Source organism: Anas acuta, chromosome 4, assembly GCF_963932015.1.
Source record: "Anas acuta chromosome 4, bAnaAcu1.1, whole genome shotgun sequence".
In the NCBI taxonomy this organism is placed as follows: domain Eukaryota; kingdom Metazoa; phylum Chordata; class Aves; order Anseriformes; family Anatidae; genus Anas; species Anas acuta.
Window position 1 is genome coordinate 56,902,964 of NC_088982.1, and position 20,392 is coordinate 56,923,355.

General features: G+C 35.0%; 1 long non-coding RNA gene across 1 annotated transcript; it reads left to right on the forward strand.

Moving 5' to 3' along the window:
- The first annotated feature begins 9,714 nt into the window (after positions 1–9,714).
- LOC137856254 (uncharacterized) lies at positions 9,715–19,748 on the forward strand. The gene is made up of 4 exons (XR_011096310.1): positions 9,715–9,818; positions 10,415–10,609; positions 16,520–16,748; positions 18,752–19,748. It is a non-coding gene; the product is annotated as an uncharacterized lncRNA (long non-coding RNA).
- The last annotated feature ends 644 nt before the right edge of the window (positions 19,749–20,392 follow it).

Consider the following 20,392-nt stretch of genomic DNA (forward strand, 5'->3'; position numbering starts at 1 on the left):
AAAAGTGAGATGTCACAGTTGAGCTTCTGTTATAAATAGCTGCTGAAGTGCAATCTGTGGAGTACAAGGAGAAATTTAGCAACCTGGCTGGGGCAGCAAGTGGTCATTATATATGCGCTTGGTAGAACAATATAATTGAGATTGATTTTTTTAAGTAGTCTGACATGAAGGCTTAATAAGAGATTGCTATGACTCCTTGATTAAATATCTTAGCACCTTGTAAGAAAGAGCAGTTAAATGACAATTCAGAATATGGAAGGGTACGCTTTTCAGTTGTTAAGACTATTAATCATATGAATATTTCTTTCCGTTTTGTAATAAAAGTCCTGATTAACTTTTAGGTTGTCTGTGCAAGTGGACCAATTCTTCTGACTCTGTTCTTTAATGTTAAATTTAGCAAGGATGCCTCCATGATAGTTTTTAATGGGTATTTGAGAAACAGTGTGCAACACAGGTAAGAGTAGAATAAGTCAGTTTTAATTCCTGACATTTTTTAAACTAAAAAGCAGTTTAAATCCTGCATTTTTGTTTCCTATATATATATATTTTTTTTTCTTTCTAAGTTGCCTGTGTTTTTTGTATAACAGAGGTAAATCTATTTTCCCCCTTATGTAATAACATAAGGGAAATTAATTTAAAAATCACTTGGTGAGAAGCGTGGGAGGAAAACATATCATCCTTACTCTGTTTAAAATTATTTTTAATAGCACACTAGGTATATTGGCAGACATAGATGGAAAGTAATTATACATAGAACATTTTAAAGTAAAAAGTAATGAAAATAATGTGAAATACTCCCTCCACAAGAGTCCTATGTGATAGGAATGCAAATTTGTTGCAGTAACAGACAATACAATAATTGAGTATTATGCAGTGACTGGGTAAATCAATGCAACTGTGATTAACTCACTAATGCCAATTAGAAGTAGTAAATTTTAAGTGTTATAATTCATCAGCATTAAGCATTGATTTGAAATTGATTGCAAAACAAGCAGTTTTGACAAATTGTCATCTTTGTGTTCCCTGTGGTGCAGTACTTCCACAGGTGTTCTGCTTTTATTTATTTATTTATTTTTTTGGTGCCTGATCACATGCTCCCCCTCCCCCCCCCAATATTTTAAGATCATTGTTTTCATTTGCAGCATGCATTCTACTGAAGGCTTGCTGCTACACCTCTTACGAACATTACAGCTAGCCCTAGGCTACAATAGATTGATGTTAGCACAGAAACTTTCAAAGCAGAACTGCAGGCAAGAGAGAGCCCAGGTATTTGATCTGATCACTCTCCTTTGCCTGTTTCTCTTTTAACAGAACCTTGATACGGTGTTGATGTGCAACCTTACTTCTCTCATCTTCTCTTTAGATATCTCAACATGACACGTGCATAATGAAATTCCAGAAATTGACACCTGGGTCCGATGTTCTGTATTTTCAAAAACAGGCACCAGAATGCTTGGGATTCCTGGGCTCAACAGACTGAGATGGCACAAGCGTGGTTAGGACTTCAAAAGTACAGGTGAAGGGGGCAGCAAGTATGTGAGGTAGGTAGGAAAAGAATGAGCTATGGACAGCCCACTAAGCATGGGTTTAGCTGTTAGGATTTAGGGGCTAGAATACCATCCCTTCTCCCTGGAGGAGGTAAGTGGCACAGGGTTTTGCAGAACTACCTGGAGAAGTCTGTGTAGGCAGAAAGTTACTCCAAATTAGTTCAGGCATTCCTTTATTTCAGAGTGTGCGGAAGAAGGATCAGCCTAATGTGAGAGTAAATGGTTAGGATGTCCACACAGCATATGTGACTGATACAATTATTTTAAGAATGTTGATTAGAATAGATTTTACAGTGGTGAAAAACCTAATGCATATTGGAAAGAAAAATAAGGCTGGTTATTCTAAAGGAAAATGAAAAATACTTCCATAATTAACAGGATAGATTCTTTACAACATTGATGGGTTTGATCCATCAGCAAAATCTCTCTGAGTTGACACTTAAAGATGTTTCACAGTGAAGAGATGGCATCCTGGTATTCTGCTCCTGTAGCCATACTCTGAGTCTTCACAAAGAGCATTGCATAGTGCAGGAAAGATGTAACTGTGACCATTCACTGGTTTTCCTTGTCTTGCTTTTACATTGTTTAAGTGAAGATTAGGATTTACGCTGCATCTGGAGCAGGTCAGAATGAGATAATCTTGGTCATAAGTCTTGCAGAAGTAGCTGATTTTAGTAGCTTTCTATAAATAACCTTGTGTTACAGGCAATACAGGATGTGTCACACACATTTGTAATGAGAACACCCTTCTGCTCTGTAGTATGAAGACGAAATCTAAGGAGAGGGACACTTATCTGAGTTTCTGAGTATCTAAGAGAGAAAGGCAAGTTATTCAATTCCTTATCAGTAGAAAAAAATCTTCATCCAGTAATGAATTGAATCATCTTGCTAGCGGATCGCATCTGGTACAGCTCTGATTCGGGTACAGATTTTAGCTAGCAGCTAGATCTGAGTGTAGATTTATGTGACTGTGCATGGGCACAAGAGAAAATCATTTCCAAATGCACTTTTTGGCTTGATTTAATTACCCACTTCTCCTTATCACTGGCGGTCTGCTCTGAAAGCGGACTGTGAATGGCAGAGGGTAAGAAAAAGAAGGGGCAAAGCCTACAGCTTTTGCTCTGTGCTTTTGCTCTGTTGATCTGAGCCTGCCCTGTGTAGCTGGTGCTATATGCCAAAAAAGAAAACAAACCACCACCATCAACAACAACAACAACAAAAAAGCAATAACCCAAACCTAGTATGTTTCTAAAAGCAAGAAATATTAATAAGAAACACTATCAGTCAGCTGTATCTGAGTCACAGGGCTTCCCATGATTTTCTTAGAGTAACATATATTATGCAAAGAGTATGGCCACAGGGCAAAATATAGAGTATATTTATTAGCCTTGCTGTGTTTGCAACATTTCCAAGGCTTTCCTTGCATGCTGTGTGCTAGACAAGCTTTGAGGCATATTCTATAGAGGATTGTCTTTTCCCTTTGATGGTACGGGAAACTACTAACCACTTGGATGCTGTAGCAGCAGTGAAATGGGGTCTAGTGCTGATCCATGCTGTGCAAATGAAGTCAATTTTCTCTCTTGAAGACTGTCTACATGCCCACTGAATGTGCTCATGTTGAAGAGGTAATTTTTAGCTTAAGGATATTTATGCAAAAGGGCAAAATAAGAGCTGATGATATATTTATTTGCCTACTTTCATTCTCCCCCCCCCCCACCCCAGAGAACAAACACCTCATTCACAGTCTTCTGTGTGTCCTATTGTTTCTTCTACATGTCTGACACATGGACATGTGGATGTTGAAGAAATTTTTAAGTACTTCAAGATGGCAGGAGGGGGTAAAAATGGAAGATGTGTGTAAAATATAACTTTATATAAAATATAAATAATGTTTCCAGAGAATTAAATTAAGACTTTCATGGACATATTTTTTTTCTGTACTAAAAGTAATAAGATTTCTAAGCATACCTTTCTGTGAATCAAAACTGTTCTTATGTTATTTGTTTTAAAATAAACTTCAGGAGAAATATATATATATAAAAGCCCATTTTGAAGGGTTTACATCTTGAGTGGTATTTGTACTTATGACTTGTCTTGAGTAAAAGTTATATGGTAGATACTGCCCTGAATGGTTTTCTTTTGTCTATTTGCATCAAGGCTGATTGCAGACCCCTGGTGACATTTGTAACTACAGTGTACAATCTGTCTGAAACTGGTAGTTGCCTGTGGTGTTTTAGGTACTGCAGTGATCGTCTGTTTTTAGAATACAATTCCTGTCTCCAAAGGAGTGGTATTTTTTCTTCTTTTAAGAAAAATATTTTTATTTTTTATTTTATTTTAATCTAATCCATCTTCTCCTACTTTTTTTTTTTTTTTTTTTTTTTTTTTTTTTTTTTTTTTCCCAAGCTCCTACACCTTTCTTGCTGCCTTCAGAGAGCTGAATTCTGCTTGTAGTTTTCTTAGAGCAGTGTCACTGGTTTTCATGGAGGGGAATCATCTGGTCATGACAGCAGAGGTTTGGGTTCTTCACTGATGTTTTACCACTTTTCACTCTATCATTTTTTCCTCTGTGTTTTGAAGTATGACTTAGTATGCTAATTTTTATATTAATGCAAATTCATTTCAAGAAGACAGATATTTAATTGCATGCTGCCTATATGTTGAAAAAAAGGGAAATCAGAAGCTGTCAAGTAAAGCTGGTGATTTCATTAATATTTCTACTTGCAAATATACCCCATCAACCAACATGGAAATGATATCATCATTATCCAAATTGGCAAAAAGAGTGAAATCCGTCAGTACGTTGGAAGTTAAGCATAATAATCCACAGTCTAGCCAAAGTAGTTATGTGACTTCTTACCATTAGATAGTAACTTTTGAATGTTTTCTTGAGAAACAGCATTAACAATGAGAGGGCTAAAACTTTTTCAGAAAATAACCATCCTGTAGTACCACTAAGAGAGCTTGTGCAGTTTAATCAAATTTGCTCTGGGAAGCTGGTTGGATCCCCTCAGAGACAGCCTATTTGCTCTGCTTTAGCTGACAGCAACAGATGAAGTTAGCAGTAGTGGTATGGGTTAGGGGCATTGCCCCTGCACATGTGCATTTGTTTGTTGTCCAACATGTAATGCACAAATACTCTAGTATTTCTTGGAGAGTGCTGGAGACAGGCTGTTCTCTTTGCATGGGAGGGAATAAGCTCCCTTGTTTTCCTTATATCATAGGAACATAATCATAAGAACATAATCATAAGAACAGAGATTTGGGGTTTGTAGGTTTTGTCCACTAATTGCAAACAATTACTGGGCTGTCACGGAGTTAATTTATATACCTTTTCTGGTCACTAGATGGAGGTAGGCAACCATAACGAGGCCAACTTTCCCTGGGTTTTGTACCATGAACTGAGAGATTACCCTGTATTTATTTGGACAGCAGGAAGTGTATTTTATCATTAGAAATACTTCTTGTACCAGCTTACTTGAGAACAGAGTGACACTAGTACTTGTCAATCCATAGGTTTATATCAAACAAAACTTTTTCAACGCAGTCTGTTTTAAATTATATATATATATATATATATATATATATAGTTTATATATACATATAGTGTGTATAATTTCATTTGAAGTACATTTTATTACCAGAAATACACTTCTATATTTAGAAGAGGGTGAACATTATTTAGGTCATGCATATATGCATGTGTGTGCATAAAATTACTTTATTACATGATCTAACAAAAAACAAAAACAAAGAACTTAAAAATACTTATTAATGCCTACCACATTCTAGAATTGAATACATAGTATTATGTACCCCCTGGCAATTGTGAAGTGTAAAGCTGAATGTTTCACAATGTGGTTGTGTATTCCCTTTGAGCTGCATCTACATCAACATTATTTATTTGCTTTGCTTTGATTTTAGTTTAGTTTAGGTTAGTTTAGTTTATGGTTTTAGTTCTGTCTTTCAGATGTTGCTCACTTTTAGTCACTTTATAGTTATGGGATATTTTCAGTAAGGTCCTATTTCATCTTTACAAATTAAGTTGCAGCTTCTTGTTGCTTAGTTTCTAAGAGGATTAATTTCTAGGGAGAGTGTACAAACAGTCAGAGGTGGGAAAAAATCTGTTCCTTCAAGTACTGAAGACTGCTACAAAACTGTCCTTTAGCCTTGGACTCCTCTGTGCAAATGTGTATGGCTGTGATAGTGAAGGAGGACTTTGTGCTGAAGCTGCTCTTTTGTTACATATCAGAGAGAGGAGAGCTACAGGGTTGTATTCTGAGCTTCTTTGGAAATATAGATTTTAATTTTCTGATACTGTAGATGAAACTCATTTTTAGATGTATTTTCTTTATCTGAAATGATGAGTTAGTAATCTTCCTGAATTTCAGAAACAGTGTGAATATACCCTGATAGGCTAAGCATATATTATTACCATATGCTTGCTATAAATGGAATTAAGCATGGCTATGTATTGGCTAGGGGATTATTCAGAATCGGTTTGATGTACTGATCAGCTGGGCTTTTAAATACAATACTGGCATTGTTGTGTTGTGCTATGCAGATCACTGTCTCCCACCTGGGGAGGTCTGCCCCATTAGGAATTAAATCTAGCTGGTGCTGCTGCAGCTGCATTGGCAAATGGGAGAGGGAAGGAGGCAGTAGCATACAAACAGGACTATTGTGCTAGGTGAAACTCAACACCAACTTGGCTATGCAGGTTGTCTCCACCACTCTGTGTGTAATAATGGATGTTTTGGACAAGGTCACAACTGTTGGAGAGATTGCACTCACGTGTGGCCTCAGTGGATTTCTTGTTTGTTTGTTTGTTTGGTTTGGTTGTTTGGTTGGTTTGGTTTGGGGACCTCGAGAGGTGGTGACTGAAACTTAGGGCCTCCTCCTGCTCCCTTGTTGCTGGGATATCTGGAGAATTTATCTCAGGGGCTAACACCATCTCCCTAGGTTTTTTGAAGAACTCTGGAGGTTTTAATTTTTTTTTCTCTTGGGCTTTCTCTTCAAAATTCTTGGTCATCTAGACTTCCTTGTTTGCTGGTGCAGCAGAATCAGTTGGACTGGGCACTGCATTGTTTTTCTCTCTGTATCAGATACATGGCTTTTTAGTTGATATTAGACCCACGCTTCCTTTCTGACACACACATGCACATGCACTGCTTTCACTCTGATAAGAAGGCCATCACCTAATCAGAGCCGAGAGAGGAATGAAGCACATGCTTGGTGCAAAAAGTCCTAGAGGATTTGGCTCTCAGATGTTTTACCAATTGCAGTGTATATACAAGACTTCTCTTACAGTACTGCTACAATTCACCTACTGCAATGCTGAAACAGCATGTTTGTCTAGCTCTTGGGAACTGGAATCCAACATGGGACAACTTGAAAAGTTTTTTTTTTTTTTTTTTTTCACATTAAAAAAAAATAAAATCTTGCAAGTGGAAAGATTGGACACTTCCAATAGGACTTAGTTTGCTGGGAAGAATGTACCAGTACAATTTATCAACAGCTACAACACTTTTGAGTCTATTGAAATGTAAATGAGCTCATTATTAATTTATACAAGCTTCTGATTTAAGTTATGAATGAAAAAAAATGGCCTATATATGACAGTACAAGAAGAATAGATCACATAATTATTTATGTTAACCCTCTCTGCAGAGATAGCTGGGGGGCCAATGGAAAGTCATTCTCAGTGTCCTGAGCAAAAATCCTGCAAATTCCATAAGCAAAATGTTTTAATGTTCAGCACTTAGGTGGACTCACTGCTGCTGCCTCCTAAGTGGAATGCCTACAGAGCTGCTAAACGTGAAGACCTTGCTTATGGACATAAAAGAGGAAATGATCACTGAGGCACTCAAGGCATTATTAAGGTGTAGGCAAAATTTATTGAACTTCACACTTCACTTGTCTATATCCCTGTGTCTGTTATAACAAATAGGCAAGCAAGCAAACAAACAAATAAATAAAACCAAAATCCCCTAGAACCTGTAAAAGTATATCTAGTACATTTTGCATGCTTCAAGACTGCCAGAAAGTATTTTTATTTCTAGCTATGGCTTCCAGACTAATTCAAGAACAAACTCCACAGAGAAAAGCTTATGAAGTCTTTAATTTAAGAGGCTTAAACTTTGGCAGAAGTCATCTAGTGCGTTCATTGATTTGAATGACCCTGTGCAGAATTTCTAGCATGTCTGGCTTTGCTCATTTAAAATAACATGTGGTTAGAGAAGCAGTGTAAATAGCAGTTATATGTCTTTTAACTTCTGCCGTTATAAGGGGTGTATGCTCCATGTGTCTTCTGCAAATGCAAATGCCCCTTTTAGTTGTACTATTGAAATAGTAGAGGTAGATTTTTGTTTCTTTAAGTAATGTAGAAGTCATGTTTACAGTATTGATGCTACTGGGCTACTGTTTAGTCTCCCTCTCTCTACTGCTTGCTTGCATGTGTGTGTGTGTGTATGTAAAATTATTGGAGAAAATCCAAAGGAGGGAAACAAAGATGGTGAAGGTTCTAGAGGGGAAGATGTATGAGGAACAGATGGCATGTATCCTTCCTTATATGCATGAAAATTATGGCAAAATATCTGTGTTTCTTGTGCTATTCCATCATTCAAATCTCTGAGAAGATTGAGTGGATTTATATTTCTTATGAGGATAGGCCTTAAGATTCCCTTTGAAAAGCTTAGCCCAGTCTGGCAGTAAATTGTGTTTCACTGTTCCTGCAAAATGTTTTTGTTTAGTTGTGCACTTACATTATGATGCTTTGTCCTAATTTTCTGTTATGTAAGAAATTGTAACCGTGTCAAAACATAACTAATACCAGGATGTAACCCAGGTACTCCTTCATTCTTAAGCAAAAGGCCACTCTGTGTGCCTGAAGAATCAGCATTTTTACCAAAATTTTAGGTTAAGGACTGAAAAATCACCATTTTTTCATGAAAAGCTTTTTTTTATTATTATTATTTTATTATTATTATTATTTGGTAAAAGCATTAAGTAATTAGCAAAATTACTAGCTGAATAAATAAAAATGTAGGCACTGATTTTAAGTTTTTTTTTTATTTTTTTAATGAATGTTTATTTTCTTTTTTTTTTTGTTGCTAATGAAGCATATGTTTAAAAAGTCAGACCGTACCAGTCTTTTTTTTTTTTTTTTCTTTTTTCTTTCTTTCTTTTGTCTGTAATTCTGATTTTTGTCCATTCCTCTTCTCCTTTGTCACCTATTTTGCTACAAGAAATGTGTCTAGTGTGAAAGGAGGTTAGCAAAAAAGTTAGGGGGAGAGAAGAAATTAAACACATGAAAAAAATGTTGCTTTCTATCAAGGCAGTATTTAAAAAGAAATGTCATTAAAAAACTTCCATTTGAATTTTTTTAAAGTAAACAATTCTTTTTTTATTTATGTATTTTGCTTTAGTGGGGTATTACTGCTTTACTGGAGACAAGATCTAACATTCCATCCAAATTACAAACTCTTCTCCTGCTGCTTTTCTTTGTATCTCAGTAGTTATTCCCATTTATCCCTGGTTAAAAATTTGTCTTCATATTAAGAATTCAATTACACCTATGCCTCTTAAAGCATCAAAAGGCTCTTTGTCCTGTTTAGACCACCTTATTACTTTCATATGTAGTTTAGACTGTCTGAGGATATTTTGTTACTCATATTTTCTGATTTGTTGTTTCTTAAATGTTTATAGAAATTATCTTAGATAAGGATCTTAAGACATTTTTGAGGTGCTACACTTAAAATCAGTGCCTACATTTTTATTTATTCAGCTAGTAATTTTGCTAATTACTTAATGCTTTTACCAAATAACCATATTCTGCCCTTGTAGTAGCAGCTGTGCTGTTGACCTTATTCTTGTTTGGCTGTATTTTAGCTTTGCATTTGTATTTTCTGTAAAATTCCACTTACTGTTTATCTTCTAATATTTATGTACAGATATTTCTGCTCCTTTGAGGGCATATAAGCTTCCTTTAGGGCTCAATTAACATTTTTTCTTGAACTATATGTTAGCCTATGAACATTGCCTGTCTACATTTATGTATGCCATTTCACTTTCCTTTTCTTATTAGTGTATCAAAAAACCTTAGGAGACTCATTTGATTTCTAAAATAGAGGTCTAACACTCTAAATTCAAAATGCAAACTTTTTTTAGGGATAATACACTCTGCATGTCTGGAGCAGCACATCTCTGGTGTCTGTATTAGAGCTCAGATCTCTTGAATTCCGGTTCCTGGATCTTTTGCTGAATCAATTGGTGAGATAAGGCAGATATTTTCTACATTATATATAATAAAATAATATATATATATACATGTGTATATATATATATATATATATATATGTATATATTTTCTTTATTTTTTCTGTGACTCAGTTCCACTTTGTGTAAAATCTGGGCAAAAAAGCTGCTGTCTGAATCTGTATCCAAGATCTACAGAAAGTATTCTAAACTAAGGATTCTAAATATATATGTATATGTATATATATATATATGTATATGTATATATATGTATATATATATACACACATATATATGTATATATAAGTGCGGGAAACTGATTTTATAGTTCATGTTTTTTGTGACTTTCTTAATTCAACAGTAAGCATTTCCTCTCTGGAATGCATATAGGGCATATAGACAAAATTTGTATGACAATAAAATACAATTTAAAATATTAAAGAGGAGAGATAAACAAGGAGTATGCAATGGATTTTAAAAGAGCAATGTTTACAACCAGCACATCTGTGACTTATCCCAGATTGCCACCATTTTTATCCTTGGCAAACAGCTGCCAAATAGTCTACTGCTACCACTGAGAAATGTCTGAACTCATATTTATCTGCTTACAGAAGAGACATGTCCACTGTCATTTGTGGATGTTGTTTCATCTTATTTATTTATAAATCATTGGGGTACATGCAGTAAAGACAAAAAAAAGAAGTTTCTACATGGAAAAGAAAATGGAATACCCATACAGTACCCCCCATCCATTAAAGCAGACTTCAGAAATAAGTGTAAGGACCATATTATTGGTGCATGTTGAGGTAAGTGGGGAGTTCTTAAGAAAGTTCTTACTATTCCATGTCATAAGGAGCATTATCCAATTTACTGGCATTAATAATTCTGTTTGTAAGTCATATCATAGTTACGTTTTCTCAGCTTTTCACTTTATATTAAAAAGAAAAAGATAGAAGATTATTATTTTAATAAAACACATGCCAGTTAGGGAACTTTTGTGTTAACACCATGGTCAATATTATAATAAATGATAGCTAATTTCTTTATTTGATCTGAAAAAATAAAAGGTAATTAAAAATCCAAGTGATTAATATCACTTTTATTTACTTTTTTTTTTTTTTTTTTTTTTCATTGGGAAAATGTGTTCCAATTACTTTTAAGTTGTAGTTTTGATACAGATACTTTTTCTCATCTATGTGAAAGTGCCTGTCTGGGCACAGAGGTGATGGGAAGTGCATCCTTAGGCCCCAGGGAACAAGTTTTTCTCCAGCTGTTTGTGTTTGGGAGAGAAAAATAGGCACAGCAGAGGGAATTTCAGACAGTTGGCTTGACGTTTACTGCATTTCTTGTGTGTTGCAGAACTGCTCACTGATTTAGCATCAAACATACATTTCTGTAGCTTCTTTCTTATCACAAATGATTCTCACAGTGACTTAGTGGAATACAAATTAGATTTCCCATATTTCCCGTAGAATAAATGATTCAAATCAGGCCTGAAACAACTTTTTTTTTTTTTTTAACATCATTTTTAGAGGTGCATGTAAGTAAGTTGCATGTAAGTTGCTAAACTTTTTAAGTGCATCAACTATGTCTAGCTTATAGAGTATTGTAATACTTACCCCATAACACGGGGATATATGAATATATGTTTACAAAGCCCTTTTGGGGACAGTTTTGTTGGTAAGCTTCAATAACTAAGGCTCCAAAAGACTGTCCATAATAATCCAACCACAATATTGTTGAAATCCTGAAACTGTTCTGTTTAAACAATGTGCAAACACAGTATATGTATTCTTAAAAATTCCATAGCTGAATATTAATAGGGTCAGAAAATTAAATACTCCAGGAATGTTTGACTATGACCTAATTCCATGGTAGAGAATCAATTTTGTGGTTAAGTAATGTTTGCTAGCATGACCAATAAAACTCATTAAGGAAAATAGATTGAAATTTCTTGTCTTTGCAAAGCTGTGCTAAGATAAGAAAAAATCAATATTTATTTCAATTAAAATAAATTCTGCTATATTAAAAATACTTTATTTTTAATCTGAAAAGTATTCAATATTTCCAGTATGTATTTTTCCATAGTTATTAACAATTAAAGAATATAAAATTAAATATGTTTTATTTTATACCCTTAATCCAAATGCAATGGAAGCTCTGGCAATGTGCCAAGAATAAAAAAAAATAAAATTATTTTTTCCCAGTCTGGAGTTTAAGTCAAATTTTTCATTATTCTTCTTTAACCTTTAAAATAGCATTATATTTTTTGTTTCACTGAAAGAGGAACTAGGTTGTTTATGAATATACCTGATCTGTGGGTATTAGAATCTGGGATCTGCCTTGGCTGCCTTCACAGTTTGTGTCCAGCTACAGAATGTTGAATGCAAAAATTTCATGTGTGGCTGCCTCTGTCTTGGCCCAGATGGAAATCTAATGAGGGAGACAAGATATACGGGAATAGGTTTTAGAAAAAAATTAGCTTGAAATCTGAGGTGCTGGACACTCATATTTGTGTTCATATGGTGGAAGGAATGTACCTCACAGGCTGTCCTACTGGTGGTGGTACAGGCAAACATGCAAGAAGGTTGGTATCTGAGACCTGAGAGTCTATTATCAGGTCCAAATTATGCTTAATACCCCCCAAACACACACTTTTTATAGTTGAACTGAAATTGGTCAGATGACTGTCAGCTTATGCTGACAAAATATTTGAATGTTGGCTGTGGAAATTTAGGAGTAGATAGCTCATGCTTTCAACTGTCTCTGTTTTGGGAGTGGAAACATTCAGAAAAAGACTGGCACCTGAAGCTCTTCTGCATAAATGGGTTTTCATCCTTGTGTCAACACTGACAGACAGATTAACTGAGCAACCTGATGTTGAAGACATGGAAGATACTAAAATCTTCCCTTCTGAATGTGCAAATTCCAGATATCTGTCTCTGACTTCCTTTCTCTTCACAGTTTTCAGCCACCACACAAATCCCAGGCATCAAATATTTTAGCAAATTTTATTGTATTTTATTGTTTTAATTGGATATGTATGTACTTTTGTCTTTAATCCTTGTACCATGTCCTGGCCAATTAACTTATTTAATTTCTACACAGTATACATCTAGTTTTGCTTTTCTTGTTCGTCTGACTTAAGCTTAGATGTCCTGTACTTCTTTCCTCCTGAAACGCTTATGCAAGCCGTCATTCTCTTAACTCTTCTGGACGACCTTAAAAAAAAAAAAAAAAAAAGCATTTTAAAAAGAGTCTTGGAGCCTGTTGTGCTGAAATCACAACCCTAAACCTTCTTGGGAATTTTCTGCAATGTGTAGGGCTGCAGAAGCATAAGTGGTGGATTCTCAAGAGGTGACAGACAAAAGTGCATTAAACCTGTTCTGCAGAGAGTAGCATCCCAGCATCCTTTTCTTCTGTCTCTTTGTCTCTCTCTCTCTCTCTCTCTCTCTCTCTCTTTCAGCTGAGCCCCACAGGACCTGATGCAATTCAGGCAAAGATCTGTGGGACTGAAATTGTGATATCAAATGAGGTTCTGGAGCCTATGCTCTGAACAGTCTTTTCTCCTCAGCACACTTCTCTAGGTTACTTCCACATTTTCACTTAATCCTCTTTCTCCAGCCTTCCTTTTTCCTTTGGCTCTCCTTCCCCTTAACAGACTTTGTCTTATTAGCTAATAAAAAATCCTGACACAGATCCTTAAATTTATATACCAATCTTCTGCGTGAACAGATAGTTTCTTCCTGGAACTAATCTGAAGTTTAGCAAGTACTGGTCTTTTCAGCATTTTCCTGTGTTACGTCCTTGTATTTCAGAGTTTCCCAAGTTACTGAGTTCTAGTATGACCATCATGGATTTGTAATACTTTCTGGGACTCTGCCTTCAGACAAAAGATTAATTGAATTGAGTACTTTCTGCATGTCCCTCGGCAGAGGAATGATTGGTAGTTCCTAACAATTGTATGAATGGTGGAAGCCCATTTTGAACTTAATATAATCCTCATAACAGCAGGGCACAATGTAACTTAGTTTCTTTTCTGTGATGCTCTGCAGTTAATTAGTATGTGGTCTTGATTTGAGCCATAGTTTTTACATTTTAATACACATTCAATCATTAATAGTCATCAATATATCCAGGTAACAATGAAATGTCAATGGCACTCTCAAATTTCTAATATGGACTCTGCCCCTCCCATCCCCCCCCCCCCTTATAAATGGACCAGAGTGAATACTGTTCCTGTTTTTAAAAGCATTGTGTAATTCCGTAAAGTAGCTTATTGCACAGGTAATCCCATCTCCTTATTGCTATTTAATATTTGCCTTTGCAACCCTAAAATTTCTAATATTTATATGTAATGCAATTGTAGTTTTTACATGGTGATTATATTAACATGATGCTAAGATTATACACATAAGTAATAAGATCAAGAAAATCCAGATGTGACTTGGCACCTGACCTGCATTTGAATCCTATTACACATATGCATTAAGATTTAATCTTTTGTTATTCAGTGTAATAGCATTAAGGGGACATAATACGAGCAATGAAGTCCAATAGTTTTTGGAATACTGCTCAATTTGCTAGTAATTTATTTCTGATATGAATACAGCAGGTCAAGAATAATTTTAGTAGAAAAAATTAATATGGGAAAGATTGTCAATAGAGATCTCTCAAATCTGATCACTGAACAAGGAAACTTAAAAAAAAGTTTCTATGCTTTTAGTGATATTCCATTTATACAAAGATTCCATATATCCCTTCTTCAATTCTGTTCTAAACAGTTTCAATTAATGGGAGATTGGATGTGGAATTTAGCTGTTTGGTATTTTTAGCGATGTCTATGCCATTTCTCTAATACAAGTTCTGCTTTTTCTTGGAAAATATTTGATTCGGAAAAAAATCTTTTTGAAGATTTCAGTGTTTACTTCCCTATGTCAGTTTTCTGTCTCTGACTACAAAAATTGCCATATGGTTCTGTTGTGCCTATGGAAGTGATTAATGAGCAGGTCTAGCTTGTGCTTATCTTTTTCTTCTAAGATCTTTCACACCTTAAAATCTGAAATTATTTGATCACATTTAGGAAATTCATGTAAAGTTGTCTTCCTTACACTTGTCCTTATTCTAAGGAAACTTTTATCTCCTTAGGGCCTCATCATTTATGATGCTTCATGTAGGCTGGTCAAAAGGGTGAGCACAAAGAGCCTGAGTGATAATGTCCAGAGGACTTTTGAAGATCTCCAAGGAGGGAGACTTCATAACCATTCCGGGCAATCTGTGCCAGTGCTCAGCCCCCTGCGCAGTAAAGAAGTACTTTCTGATGCGTAGACAGAACAGCCTGTGTCTTTGTGTCCATTGTCTCTTGTCCTGGCACTGGGCACCATTCAATTCATTGAACAACTCAGATATAACTGTGCTGTGGTTTGCATGCTTCTCATCAAATCAAATTTATTTTTAGACAAAGTCTTAATTATTTTCTTTTTACAGCTGACTAATGGGATTCAGCCTGGCAAAGTCCCTGGTGTGTTTTTTGTTTCCTTGAAGGGGAGTATCTTAATGCAGATTTTATAGTAAAGCAGTCCCATTTTCCCACAGTTTTATTTATATTGGGCGACTATATGTTTTGGGCAACTTAATATTCACTATGTATTAACATTAAAAAAAGAAAAAAAAAGAAAAAGGAGAATATAACTTCAAGGCTGGCCTGAGAAAATGTCAAATATATATATAGAAAGTTTATCCAAACTGCTGAGTAATCTAATATTTAGGCTTCCTCCGGGTGAAGTGGAGCCCAAAGCTTAATTATTGTTAGATACCAAAACAACTGGCACACTAAAGAGGAGCCTCCTGTGCTATGCTGGTAGGGAATTTGAGGATTGAGGAGAAGGTAAATGAACTCATGCTGTTGTCCCACATCATGGGAGTTGGATGTCTGTTACTTGGTGTTTGGGTCATTGCAGCAAGGTCTCTCCCCTTTATACACAATTACCAGAAACCTTCTGAGATGGAAGCCTAATTCGTTCTGTCAGAGACTGTGCGCAAAAGCTGGAGACGTGTTTCTTTAAAGGCACATCTCCAGCTTTGTTGTTAGAACAATACCTCTAAATATATAAGCTCTGAGCTCAATTTTCTCCACCTGAGGAGACTTAAACCTGCATCTGCCTGTGCAGAACATCCGGTGCTATGTGAACCTGGAACAACCAGAGCAACTTACTGCCTCTCCTGCTGAGGCAGACACACTACAAAGATTTCACTGGGCTCAGAAGAGAATCAGAGTAAGCCTAGTTTAAAGCAGTAGGGAAGGCTGAAACTTCACCACTGTTTCACAGACTGTCATTGTATTTTATATAACAATACTCATTGTAAGGCCACACTTGGGTAGACACTGAAGATAAAGCTCTGGATACCACAGGCAGGGCTGGAACTGCCTCCTTCTTTTCCCCTTTTTCCCCATGAACTACCTTGTAAATAAAATAACTTGAAACTCCCCATTTTATAGTACTATTTAAGATGCTTGTAATTCTGTCAGACTGCAACTGCATGGATTGAGTTTTTTTTTTTTTTTTCCACAATGTCAGTCTTTTGTGCAGAGTTAGTCATTTAGCTTTCTGTGAAAACATTTCAAAGGCTGGCTTTTAAATGACTGCAGTTGGTACATGGTCAGCCATTCTTTTAGTAACTGTTTCCACTGAAGTCATTCCCTGGTGCCTGTGCAGGTTTCCCTCTATTCTGAGTGACTCTTGAACATCAGATATGTGCCAGCTACAAAGAGTGACTGAACATGCTTGGGTCCAAGGACTATGCTGGAGTGGGACCACACGATGGGACAGAGAAGTTGGGACCAAGGAGATCTGTGAGAGAAACTGCCTATTTCTTGTTCAAAGGAGCCAAAAGCTACACAGATGTGAAGATCAGTGAGCAAGAAACTTCTCAGTGAAAAACATGGTAAAATGGAGAAGTCAGTCCTGTGGTCTAGGGTTGCTTGTGTAGGGAGGTATTATAGATAAGGGTGTAAGGAAATGTTAACCTAGATAGATCCTGACCAGAGCTAAGAGTTAGGAACAACAACAACTGAAGTCTGGGTGGGGCTGGCTGGAGAAACATGTCTTATATGGCGATTGGGAAAATTCTGCTTCAGTGTAAGGTTTAGTTTTCTCTCTGTGAAATAAGAATAGTTACCTTTTTGCTAAACCAGTATCTAACATTAATTTCAAGGGAAACTATATCCAACTAATAAATTCTTATTATTTGTTATTGGATGATCACAGAAACAAACAAACAAACAAAACCAACCCTTTCCACCTGCACCGTGCACATTTCTCTTGTTATCTTTTAATAAGCTGACAGTAGAGTCTTGATAAAAGTCCTTTCTTGTGTCTTTGCACCTTTTTTGTCTGATGTTTCAATAGGATTTTATATGAATTCTTGGCCAAACATATTTAGCAGCTGTACTGCTCAGTGGCAAATAATATTTTTATTCCATTCCTCTGCCAAGAGATATTTCTAGGACTGATGGGTAATAATAATGCAAGGAGTCTGCAGCTGTTGAGGCAATCTAGTTATTTCTGTGATGTGATGTAATTTTATCATTCTTTTATTAGGCTTCTGCTGTATGATAATAATCGGAAGTACATTCATATGAAAAATAGAAGTACTTTGAATCAAAGAGTATTGCAATCAATAACCTTCTGTACATGCATAAGACTATGCATTTTCTATTCAAACAGTTTGGGCTTTAACTGAAGCAGAAAACAATATGCACCAAGCTTTGCATGGAAAATTATTGTGTTTTGGAAAAGTTGTGTCTTAGAAGAATCATGAAAGAAAAGCATTAAAATTTGTTGCTTCTGAATAGCAGTCTTGCTGATTCAGAGTCATCTCAACCCTAAATTGGTATTTATTTAAGAGCTCGATACCAATTTAAAATCCTTAAAAAGACATTTAATTATCCTCAATGGTTTAGTGTTGTTCAAAGTTTTAATTAAATGAAATGGATTCATTACTTTATTCACTCTTATTCTAAGATTTGCTTGCTAACTTAGAAACTGCTGTATTTATTTAGTTCAAAGCAGAGAGTGAAGACTTAGAAAAAGAAAAAAAATAAAATTTCATTATCAAAATTTCTCTATTGTATATAAATAAATCAAGCAAGTTTAATATTTCTTCTGGGAAAGAAAGAAAGAAGGAAAGAAAGAAAAGAGATGATACCTGGATACAAAAAATGTTGAAGTAATTGACAAAGTATCTAACTATTATAGTCAACTTTTAACTAATTACTCCTGGATGTGTTAGAATGGAAAATACTGAATTACTCTGATTCTTCTCAGAGTCCAAGAATCCAAACAAAGTGATGACTTCTCCAGAAATTTAGGTGCTGCTCCTTATATCTACGTATACAAATCATTAATTACATGACTATGTATTTTTTTAGTAACATGGTCTAAATACAACATTTTGTACCTTCCCCATAGCAATACTGATATCTTTAATATCACCTTCATCTCTTTCCTTTCATTAAAAGCTGAGATGAAGGCAAATTAATTGCATTGATATTATACAGTCTGCTTAGTGACTAAAAATTGAGTTGAATAGGATTAATTTAAATACAAAATACTGGCTTAATCTCATGCTTGGTATACTGGATTGCATTTTATGAATAAAAATTTGTCAGAACCATACCTATGTCCTAACAAGAAAAGTTGGAGTTATTTCAATATTTTTCAGCTAAATTTTAGACAAAGTTAGAAACCTCCATTGTGCAGAAACTTTCTATGTGAGACCACATCTTGGTCTGAATATTTCAGAAACACCCTCTTACCCACATCTGTTTTATGTTTTAAGTTCTGTTTAAGTACTATGCATTTCTGGAATCTGCTGTAGTGTTTTTTTATTATTATTATTATTATTAATTTATTTATTTGACATTGCTTTTTTCTGTCTTACAACAGAGTCTCCTAATATCATTATGCTAATTTGATGGATATTGTTGGTGGAGCATGGCTTCACTGCATTGCCATGATGGACAGTGCCATTCTTGACACATGATTAGAGATATGCCTTCTTTTGCAGTCAACCCACTCTCTTCAGCAGATGAATATAAAAGTGTCTGAAATGAAGAAATTTCTTATTTCTTCATAAGTGTCTAAATTAAGAACTGACCCTCCTGATTCTCTGGTGAGAACTTTACAGTAAGTATCATAAAATTTCAATAAAAGTGCATGTTTCAGATCTATCCTAAGCTTTTGCAACAACAGTTAGCAGAAATCTGGATGTTCAGGCAAATGACAAAGACTACCTGTGCTGTCATGAAAATCACATCATTTAATTTTCATCTAGCTGTGTAAAATATAAGCCATCATTTCGGGAGACATTGTATAGTATGCAGTGATAAAAGTATATAGATTTGTAATTATTAGAACTGATATATTAAGCAAAAACCCAGAATGCTCAATGCTAAGATTAAAAATGTTCTGATATTTTGAAAGATATTACTTTTTTTTTTCTTACCCTACCTTGTTGTAGAATTAAATGAAATTTAACTCAGCATATTGGTCAAATGTCTGAAGTATAAAATGTTCTTTTTAAGCAATGCTATACAACAATTCCCTAAATAAAAGCTAAATCTCACCAGAAGAACTGTACAACAGAGTTAAAACCCAACATTACTGTAGTAACAGAAAAGGAAATAATGGTCTTAGATATAGCAAATTGTAGAATCTTTTATTTTATCTGAATTTGGTTTTGACATGAGATACACTGTGAATATGCAATTTAATTAAATACATTAACTTCAGAATCACACAAGCTTTGCTTATGCTTTTTGCTGCTTGTGTCATGTTGTTTCCCTTTTGATTGCTGTGACTTGAGAACAAGAATGTACTGCAGAATCTGCGAGACTCCACTGCTTCTAAAAGTTGGTACTCATATAAAACTTGATATTACAAATCCTTGCTATTTATTTCTTATTCCCTTATGTCTTTCTTGAAATCATAAACAAACAAACAAACAAAAAAATCAGGTTCTTAATTTTATCAAGTTTACCTCACAATAGTTGTCACTGCATGTGAATAACTTTTTGGAAAACAAAAACAAACAAAATTATTTTTTTTTCTTGAGTATTTTCTTAATGTAGCTGTCAAGAGGAACACTTGGGTACTTGTATTTTCATCTCCCAGACATCAGAAAATCAATACCCCAACGCACACTCTGACATATTTTATGGGTTAGACAGTAGAAATACCAGTGATTGAAATTCTATTTAGCATCCTCTGAAGTTCTTCTTTCTGTGTAACTTCTCCTGCTAGTCAAATTTCTGAATTAATCAGGAGAGATAATAGTGACCTGTTCACAAAAAATTTTCTTAATTAAGCTATCTTAAAAGAAGAGATGTAAATGTCTTATTTCTACTTGAGTTATTAATATATCTGCTCATTGTTATGGATGAATCATAATTTCAAACATTTCATAATTATTCGTGAGAGCAGAAACACAGAAAGAGCAAGTAGATTAATCTCTGCTCCTTCAGAGAAGGAGAAATATAAAATATATTATCTGTCTCTCTCTATATATACATGTATATATATAAATCT